The sequence below is a fragment of the Megalopta genalis genome, chromosome 5 (genome assembly GCF_051020955.1).
Source record: "Megalopta genalis isolate 19385.01 chromosome 5, iyMegGena1_principal, whole genome shotgun sequence".
NCBI classification, from domain to species: Eukaryota; Metazoa; Arthropoda; class Insecta; order Hymenoptera; family Halictidae; genus Megalopta; species Megalopta genalis.
Genome location: NC_135017.1, coordinates 7,152,832 through 7,163,305, shown reverse-complemented (window position 1 = coordinate 7,163,305; position 10,474 = coordinate 7,152,832). Strand labels below are relative to the sequence as shown.

Sequence of the window (10,474 nt, the reverse complement as noted above, 5' to 3'; positions counted from 1 at the left end):
GAAGAATCACTCGAAGCAGACATTTTTTCGTAGATGCGAACAAATCGTTATGAAAGGAGACCAGGGATAGTTGGATGATGTAAATCGTTCACCACTTTGAACCGCACTATGAACAGTGCAAAAATAAAACACTTAATGCCGCAACAATGTTTTCTCGATTTTTCTTCATCGTGGCGTTTTATTTTGATAATTCTCCTCTGTCAAGCTGTAACTTCATTCTCTTAACAACTCGCAGTAATAAACTATCCACCTTATTCTTCTAATAAACTGTTAACAGATTCGGCACTAGTTCAAATTCAAAATGATTTCCCGTTCGTCCTTTCTTCCAAGATGTTGCTGAGCAGTGGAACGCGCGAACGAGAATATTTGAAAATAAGTACTCATTAATATGATTATCTATCAATACCAATTAACAATTCGCCTCATTCTTCTAATAAATTGGTAATAAGTAATAGTTCTTGTGCTACTTTAAATTCAAAATCATTTCCCGCTCGTTGTTTGTTTGAAGGTGGCGCTGAGTAGAAGAACAAGAGTGCTTAAAAGTAAACGTGAAAGGTAATAAAAAGTATTACTTATTCTTATGTTCGATACTAAAAGTAGTTCTATTAAATAACATCTAAAAAAACTGAATAACGATTAACCGTAAAGTAAAAGCTGAATCGATGTAAATTATTATTGACAGGTTGAGTACCTTGGGAGCCACCGAATATATGTATACTAAACGAATGCCACTGATCAAGTAGATTAAATGATTAAGTCAAGTAACTTATTGACTTACGCCGATGAAGTAAGATTTCTATGAAGAGCACAAAAGTCGGGAAGCACTCGCGATATATTATTCGCGCAGCGGTTCAATTTCAGTTTCGAAGTTCGATTCAATTTGTGTCAAGAAAATGTTCAGAACCTATAACTCGTGTACACTGTGATATCGAAATTCGTCGGAATGTTATCTGTCAAAATACACACTTGGTAATGTAGGACAACAACGAGGATTGCATCTACCCCCTCGAAGATGGCGCCAGGCGAGACTGTGCCCAGGTGAGTCGGCGTACGGCGCATGCGCGCGACCCATCGCCTCGCTTGAGCCACGCTCGGCCCTTGGCGTCAGTAGTGGTGCGGCGCCTGTGGTGAGGGTTGGTGTTTTTCATCGCAGCCGAGACAACAGACCGGTGAGCGCCTTTTCATCATTCGCATTGCTATAACTATGAATTCATGATCAACCATTATTTTCCATATAATCGCGCAGGACGAAGCACGCCGGCAAATGACAGTTTGAATTTCTCGAGTTTCTCGCGCGCCGATGTCATCCTTTATTATCGAGTTTAATTCAAGATCGCCTGTTTCACCGTAGAGTGCGTCTAATCCTGCGTGTGTGTGGACTTTTTTTCATAGTCCCTTAGCTCGATAAACATATCTCCCCTACCCCTAGCCCTCGCCATTTTGGCTCGTCCTTACCGATCGATAGGAAGAAGATAATTGGAAATATTACCGACGCGGCCGATCGTTTCTCTCAGCCTGACGAATTAAAAAAAGAACTAATTATTATCGCTTATCGATGGACAGGTGGCGCTCCGCAACCCTCTTTAGGGAGTGCTCTCTGTTGTCCCGTGCTCCTTTTTCTTCCTCCCCCTATTCTCCCTTTCTTTCGCGTGTCTTCTCGCCCCGCTTTTGTTCAACCATCTTAACTCTATTTACATTTTAAATGGGACCACCAACGTCCCGATCATCGTCCATTTGTAGTCTCGCTGCACTTGTTTGCGCGGGATCAATCGACAGGTTAAACGGCATGCAGGAACAATATTTGAAAAGATACGAGGCATATCCCGGCGAAATAGATCGGGCTCGTTTAAGGTAGAAACGGATTCGTTGGTTCTGGTAAGATGATTTTCAAATCAGCCATTTTTGAAAAGCGATATCCTCATACGAATGTAACACGTTTACTCTATGTTTGTTCTTTAGTTGGACGACCGCGGATTTTATGCATTGCCGACGAGAATTAAAATAATATAAATATAATATAATATATAATAATTAATAATTAATTAATAATAAATATATAATAATATATAATATAATATAAAAAATCAAATACAAAACTGTGAAGACATTAGGCAATTTTGCGGATATCTTTGTATTATTAAAATGGCTACAAGAGAAATGAGATATTAATCGGACTTACGTTTCTTGCAAATTTACTTGGACAATGTTTTTATTATTTCGCATGAAAATCGGCAGTCTATTTAATTAGCTTCGCTGCAGTAATTCCGTGACACAGAATAAGTTTTTGTTTCGCGTTTCTATATAAAATATGCCACACGTATATTTTCACATGCGGCTGTATTACCTCCGATATGATCTACACAGTAGTTACTGTAATGAATATGCAAGGCGTTTCATTCCACGTGACCATGTATTTATATTTCCGTACCGCTCGCTTCGTATGGACTTGTTGTAAAATGCATTCCAGATAATTGTTAAAGGGTCGCGACATTATTATTTGCAACATAGAGAAACGTAATTCTTTCGAGAAGAATAGTTTCGTAAATATTAGAAATAATATAATATATTATATATAATATATTCATATAATATATTATAAATAAATATATAATATAATATAATATATAATATAATATAAATATAATGTAAATATAATATAATATATTCATGTCTATGAGTTCGTGCAATTCGATTGATTAGACGCAATTCACTACGCGATGATGTTGCTATGTGGTAACAACAATCACAAGCAAAAGCGAAAAAATTGCTTGGTGGGTTGGGGTGTCATAGGTGTTGGGTTTCCGACGTATACCACTAGAGGGCAATTGACATAAACCGCAACTCGCTGATATTATTTACATAGGATTCTTACATATATAGGGATCAGTTGCAGCTATGATGGAATTTCCCGAACCGTGGGCAAAATCTCGGATGAAATGACATCTTTTGCCGCGGAAACGTTCCTTTACCGGTATTTCCGTAGTCAATCTCCAGTATTACAATCATGTTTCCGTTTTACCGTTTTCTGACTCGGGCTGGGAAACGTAAAAAATGGACACTGCTTGCCGTTACTACTGTATCTTGTATACCGTTGTCATTTTTATAAGTCCACAGAACACACTCCGAAATGATGAAAATCTTCTCACAGTCTATGGAATGATTAATTTTATAAGTACTGGTAAATTTAATTTAATAAATGATACAGTTTTGGATTATATTATTTGTTTCGAATTGAATTAAATGGAAACGGTAGAATTTTAAATATAATTACCTTACATGAAATGGAATGAACAAAAATGAAAATGGTAAATTTTTAATTGTAATTATATCAAATGAAACGAAAACGAAAATAGCAAGTTTGAAAATACAATTGTTTTTAATTAAATTAAACAAACAAATTTTGAAATATGATTATTTCAAAGTAGTAAAAAGGATTGATATGAGTTTTAATTAAACTAATTGGATAATCAAAATATTGGATTGGAATGTAGGTTAATATCGTACACGTTATATGTAAGTACTTGGGAAGCACGGTAAATGAAAAATTTGTGGAAAGGCTGGGGACGGCAAGCTTTTGCAGATCTTGTTTAATTGGATAAGTATTTTCGAGGTAACGTTTCGAGACAGGATTAAATTATAAAACCAAGTCGCACTAAAATTAATTAGCATTTACCTGGTTCATTATAAATTTGGAAGAAAAGAGAGGGAACGTGCAACGCAACTCTCTCGCTACATTAAATATTTCCCCGAGGTGAGCTCACACGTATATTTTCCTCGTGTTACATCTTTTAATTCGGTTCCGCTATCTGTGCCGTACGTTTTCATGCGATTTGTTTACGGTGTTACTAGATACGCGGAGAGTTTCAGGTTTCACTAGGCAGCGTTCATGGAGTATTTTTACGTACGCTTTATAACACGTTACGCGATTCCTCTCTTATCTCTCGTTTTCGAATTCGGAGTTCTTTTCCTCCTTTTTTTTTTTATCATTTACAAAACGATTCTAAAGAATTTTACACGTTCGCGCGTATCAATGCAATGGAAAGTAGAAAATAATTTCCATTGCTAATAATAATGGGAAAAGTGGCTGCAGCACATTTTGGCAGAATATCTCTTCGGATTAATGTTTTAATGAATAACTAATGGAGCAGCGAGATCAATTAATTGGTTACCGCTCGTGTTTTCATTTAACGCGACCTACGCTGTTGTACGGATTTTAAATAGATTCCGCTCCGCGTTTAGTATAGTTCCACGGTATCCGCTTCTATAGTTATCCATTTTATTTACTGTTGATCTGCATTATTTACTCTCCCACCTATTTCTAACCGAGCCTCAGCTGTTGTTGCTATCGGCATTATTATTTTTAGGCCTTCCTAGATCCTGTTGATCGCTATAAATATTTACTCAAGTAAGCTAAAACGCGATTCTATGCAACGGGTGTATTAAAAGTTTCAACATTTAAGAATTTAATAATAATTTTATCAATTTTATCAATATTAATTCAATATTCAATATTCAATATTCAATATTAATTCTATTAATTTTATCAATTCTATCAATTTTATCAATTTTATCAATTTCATCAATTCCATAAATTTAATCAATTTCATCAATTTTATTAATTTCATTGATTTTATTAATTTTATTTTTCGTTTGCTTTGAAAAGTTTTACGCAAATCATTGTTCGGGCTGAGAAAAACGTTGTTTGTCTTTCCAACGTAAACAATGATCGTGTTCCAAACTGTTTATTTGATCGACCAATAGCAAATAAACCTCTCAGTGTACTTAGGAAGCTTATGCTCTCCAAACAAATGCACGAATTTTATGGACCCACATGCTGGGCCACTTAAACTATGTGCTGGGTCAGAAAAATTATCACCAGTCTGCTAATTCTCATGCAAATTTTGTAAACAAATTCTGACCGAGGACAGTTGGGCTGCAATTTATTCGAGCGGAATATCACATATTTGTTGTGGCAGTTTGCATAAAAATTGTTGAAAAATTCGTTGTTCCTATCGTACAAATATTTGAACAGTGTCGATTTCGAAAAGTAATGTACACTGTCGTTTGAAGTTAAATAATCATTTATTATCAATTAATTTTTTTAATCAATTTATTTATCAGTAATTATCGAAAAACACTTGCCAAAATTAATGTTCGTGTCGACGAAGAATTTTTTGCATTAGGAACTGTTCGAATGAAAATTTGATCGCCAAATCTACGAATTGTTGACGTGAAGTGTAGATTTCGAGAATCACAAATAGTTTAAACAAAAAGTAGATCTCAAAACCTATAAGCGATATCGAACAAAAAGTAGATTTTCAACTGTATTGTAAATGGTTTTAAACAAAAAGTAACTTTCCAATTTTACGAGTTGTCGAAGCGAAAAGTAGACTTTCATGTCGTATCGTCCATTTGTTTAATTTAAAAACGCGATGACCTGTATGAAATGTTTGAAGTGTGTCGTTCCGCACGAGGTAGGCAAAAGAAACTAGGAACACGTAAGGAACAAAAGAAACGAATCAAGCAAATGGAAACAATGGCCGTCATTAAAACACTAGTGACACTAGATCATGTGACCTGTGAAGCATTGCTTCAACGCGATCAAATACGGAGGGAAAAAAAAGATTTACCCTCGTCCGCGAAAAGATTTCATTCTCAAATCTAGTTCGGTTAATGCGTTCCTACGTGAAAATCGTTATTCAAGTTGCATATGTTGGACAAATTGTGGCATGTTAAAGGCAACAAATATTTGAATAAATATAATCAAATACAAAATATATAATCAAATACATGAATAAATTGCCAGTAAATGAACTGATAATTATCAAATACCGAAGCTAGTAAATAATAAGTTAATAATTTAATAAGTTAACAATTTTTAATAAGAATTAGATGAAGATTGTTAACTAATGAGTAAACAAATTGTTGAACAATAAATAGATAAATTGTGAAATAATTATCAGACAAATTGTTAAACAATAATCAGACGAATTGTTAAATAATAGCTGGATAAATTGTTAAATGATCAACAGATAAATTGCTAAATAATAACAAGACAAATAGCTAAATAATAAATGGACAGATTCTTGACCAGGAAATAAACAAATTCCTCAGTAGGAAATCAACAAATTATTCGATAAGAAGTTAACAAATCCTTCGCTTCCAAATAAACAAATCTTCGAAAAATAAATAAAAACATCCCTCAGTAGGAAATCAACAAATTATTCAACAAGAAGTAAACAAATCCTTCGCTTCCAGATAAACAAGTCTTCGACAACAAATCAACAAATTTCACTAATAAGTAAGGAAAATTTTCAAAAGTAAACAAATACCCTGATAAAATAAGTAAACAGATCCTAAAATAAAATAAAGGAACGAGTACATAAATTAAGTGTAATTAAATATCGAGTATCGAATCAACAAAAAATTAACGAAAAAATTAATTTCCAAGAAAATTAATTTTCCATTTTCCCAAAGGGGGGAATCGAGTGGATCGTTGGTGTAGAGAATTACCATTAAGAGGCAAATGGGTTCACGATGGAAATTGGGTAGTTATCAGCGATCGGATCTCGTTGTGTTCGACTTGTGTTCGATCTGTCGCGGTCCGATCGCTCGATTACGCTGTTCGTGCTGCCGAACGCTCGTTTATTCGTTTCAAGGGACTAATTGGTACGGCGTGGTTGCGCTCTCAAGATCAGTCGATTCTCCGACCGCGTTACGTCGCGAACCCACACTGTATGCTGTATGCTGTATGCTCTATGCATGCCTGTGTTTTGCCCAGGCTGGGGCGGGTCAAAAGTTCAGGGGTTCACCAGGGGCTGAGACTTGGCAGCGACACGCTAGTTTCTTCGCACGCTTTCCACCGAACGTAATAAATAATTCGCCCGTTTACAAATCAAATCGGTTTACTCCATTTTTGGAGTTTCTCCAAATTTTAACATCGAAGCACTCGATCGTCTTGATCCTTTGGAGATTTAAAATAAATCGACCTCTTAAACTGTGATTCGTTTCACAGCTACGCGTTGATCAGCATTTATTTGTTATCAATGAATTCGTGAGCGAGAAAGAAAATTTATACAGAATTTACTTGTTATAAATAGTAAACAACTTATTGATAAATAATAAACAACGAATTATTGTACATGCATATAAGGCAATTTATGATTGTTCGTGTATATTGGACAATTTATTATTGTACATGTGTATTAAACAATTTATTATTGTACATGTATATTAGACAATTTATTATTGTATATACATGTCTATTAGACAATTTATTATTATACATGTACATCAGACAATTTATTATTGTATATACACATCTGTTAGACAATTTATTATTGTATATACACGTCTATTAGACAATTTATTATTGTATATACATGTCTATTAGACAATTGATTATTATACATGTACATCAGACAATTTATTATTGTACATGTACATTAGACAATTTATTATTGTACATGTACATTCAACATTTTATTATTAAACATGTACATCTATTGTAATACTTGTATATTAAACAATTGATTGCTGCAAATGTGTATTAGACAATTTATTCATGTATATTAAACAATTTAATATCATGCATAAATCACGATTATTTATTTATTATCCTAAGTATCATATTCAGAAGACTATGCAAGCAAAACGAAAATAATTTAATTAAAAATTGCAGTGTTTTATGTGTTGCAAAAGAAAAAATTTTAAATCAAGTATGGACGACGATGGTAACTTTTGAGAAAAAAATATATACATATATAAAATGTCCGATTTTATTAACTGATCCAGGTAATTTCATTGTTAGATCGTAATTATTCTTTTCTACTTTAGTGAATGATTGTTTCAATGATTCTAGGTAATTTCATAGAAATATGCTAGCCTTTTGTTAACGAATCTCAGCACGGGCATACAATTCTTGATACAGCAATTAAGCGTAATTGTACGACCTGTGACACAATTATAATATCACAATTAAGCGCAATTTAGGTGACCGGTACTCATTAAGCGACTCCTCCCCTTGTGCAACTTTCGTTACGGTACGATGGCCGTTTTAACGCGGGGGAGGCGTTTGAAAAATTCAGTTCGAAATGTCGCGCGTTAACAATTACACGTATTTTATAATTTAATTGAGACAACACGAACGTATTAACTCATTCATTGTCAATGCATTTGTCCACGTTAGAAAAACGATTCTGGCGAAGTATTTCACAAAATTTTTATTGCACATTTTATTGGACATTTTATTGCATTTTTTTTAATTCTGATATGATATTCTAGTTTTTATGAACATTATCCAATATCTAAACAATGATTGCAGCAAAAAATTTCATAAAATTCTTTTTATATTTCATTATTATTATTGTTATTATTATATTATTATTATTTTATTATTATAGAGTTTTAATTTGTATAATCGTTATCCAATATTAAAACGATCAATCTAGTAAAAAGTTTCATAATGTTATACTATATTTTATTACATTTTATCATACCAATATAGAATTATAATTTTTATAATTATTATTCAATATTTAAAAAATTATCGTAGCACAGAATTTCACAATATTCCATTATTGTATTTGATTATATTTTATTTATATTTTTCTTTCAAGAGGAGCACAATAGAACTCGAATTATCCAAATCAATTAGAGGAACATGGGCGCCTTAAGTCGGTAAAAATTTACGTGTAGAATGTATTTAGATATAAAATAATAACCTAAAAATTTCTATTAAATTACAAAAAATAATTGATTTAATTACAAAAACATAACCTTAAATCGATAAAATTTACGTGTACAATGTACATATTCCGATATAAAATAACAACCTAATCAATAGTGTACAAAATTTCTATTAAATTACAAAAGATAATTCAAACACAAGGGAAACTAAAAAATTCGATTAAATCTATCTTTTATTTGCTAATGTGATTTGAACTATCAAACCAGTCAAAATGACCGGTTGCTAATTATTTCTTTCAGTAACCGAAATTTTTTAAATATGTCTATGAGATATTTTTTCTATCTTCCTTGTCTACCTTTTGTTTCTATTTTTAAATTGTTCGAAGTGAATCCAATCTCGTCATTGCTTTGAAACGACACCACAATGGCGGTAGATCCGCCGTTAAACAACTGTACAAAAGAATAATTAACAAAGAGCCGCGAAGAAAAATGAAAATATTTCGGTCGAATCTGTTTCAGGTTCTGCCGTAAAATCGAGCATCGTCGATTTGTTTTGCGAACGAGATCCACAGGTGTATCGATCCCGATAGGAGTGCCCGCGCTGGCACAATAGTCATTAAACAACGCCGGGTAATTGTCACGGTCGAGTTTCTTATCATCGCGATCGTCTGTTCGCGGTGAGTTGCTCGCATATCGATAAAACTTTCTTCATCGTCGCAACTTTCCCCATTGAAAGCGGGCCGCGGCGGTCTAAGAGCGTACACCAGGCAGCTGCGACCCGGTTATATCGTCGGTATTTTCTGACGAAGAAAAATTTCCTTTTCAAATCTCGCTTCGGGAACCGCAACCGTGTTTCCCCGTAACCCCTCCGGTATTCTATCCGCGAGCGATGTTACAACTTTTCGACCGCCGCCCCACCGCGAACGCCGCGAAAGGCTTCTTTCATTTGCATGAAGATCCTTGGGCGTGGTGTGTTTCAGACCCTGGATCAATGGAAGAACCGCGACGCCCTTTTTCCAATTTGTTGTTTCGCAACGAAAGCAAAATCTTGGCGCGGTCTTTCCCAGGCTTTGCTGCGGCGAGATCGGGGGCGCGCTAGCGAATTAAGTAAAAGTGCGAGAAATGAGGTTATTTCGGTCGTGTGTTTAAATTTCGTAGACTTTTTAACTCGGCAGTGTTTTAGAGAATTTTTGCCGAGTTCTGCAATCGTTCTGAATAAGTGAAACTTGCGTCAAATCGTGAAGCTTGTGGGGGTAAGTTTTACGACTCGCGGGTGATGTACATTGCAATACGATGCGCAAAATTCCTGCGACTTCTCTCGAATCTTGCAAATATTATAGACGTAAGCTTCACACTCGAAGGCATTGTATTAATTTTTCGGAGAATTATTCGCACATTCTAAACACGGGGAAACTACGTCAAGCACGGAAAACGTTGAGAGACGTAATACAGTCCGGCAAGATTTTATGCACAATAATTGTAAATGTTAGATCTATGCCATTTCCTTCGAACATTTAAATTATACAGCGTTAAACTACACATTCTAAAGTATCGTGTAGAATTTTTACAGAATTTTCCACACATTCTAAATAGGCAAAACTTATGTCATATGGTGAAGATCGTAGGGGGATGTTTGACGACTCGAGGAGGAATTATACTCCACAGCGAACTATAATTAAAAATACAAAGCATCTGAGACTTTTTTCGAATATTTAAATTGTACAGTTTTAAACTACATACACGAAAGTATTATAATAAATTTGTACAGAATTTTCTACACATTCGA

At 34.2% G+C, this 10,474-nt stretch overlaps 1 protein-coding gene across 3 annotated transcripts in view; it reads left to right on the top strand.

The window, feature by feature from the left end:
* The first annotated feature begins 738 nt into the window (after positions 1-738).
* The window catches only part of LOC117222418 (protein qui-1), a 37,745-nt gene continuing 28,009 nt past the window's right edge, over positions 739-10,474 (top strand). Inside the window, exon 1 of one of the 3 annotated variants that reach the window (XM_076522364.1) lies at positions 739-1,169. The gene's annotated coding sequence lies outside the window, so the exon portion shown is untranslated. Of the gene's footprint in view, positions 1,170-9,267; positions 9,366-10,474 lie in introns of those variants that run through there. The other 2 variants (XM_033474097.2, XM_033474098.2) reach the window with 2 other exon arrangements.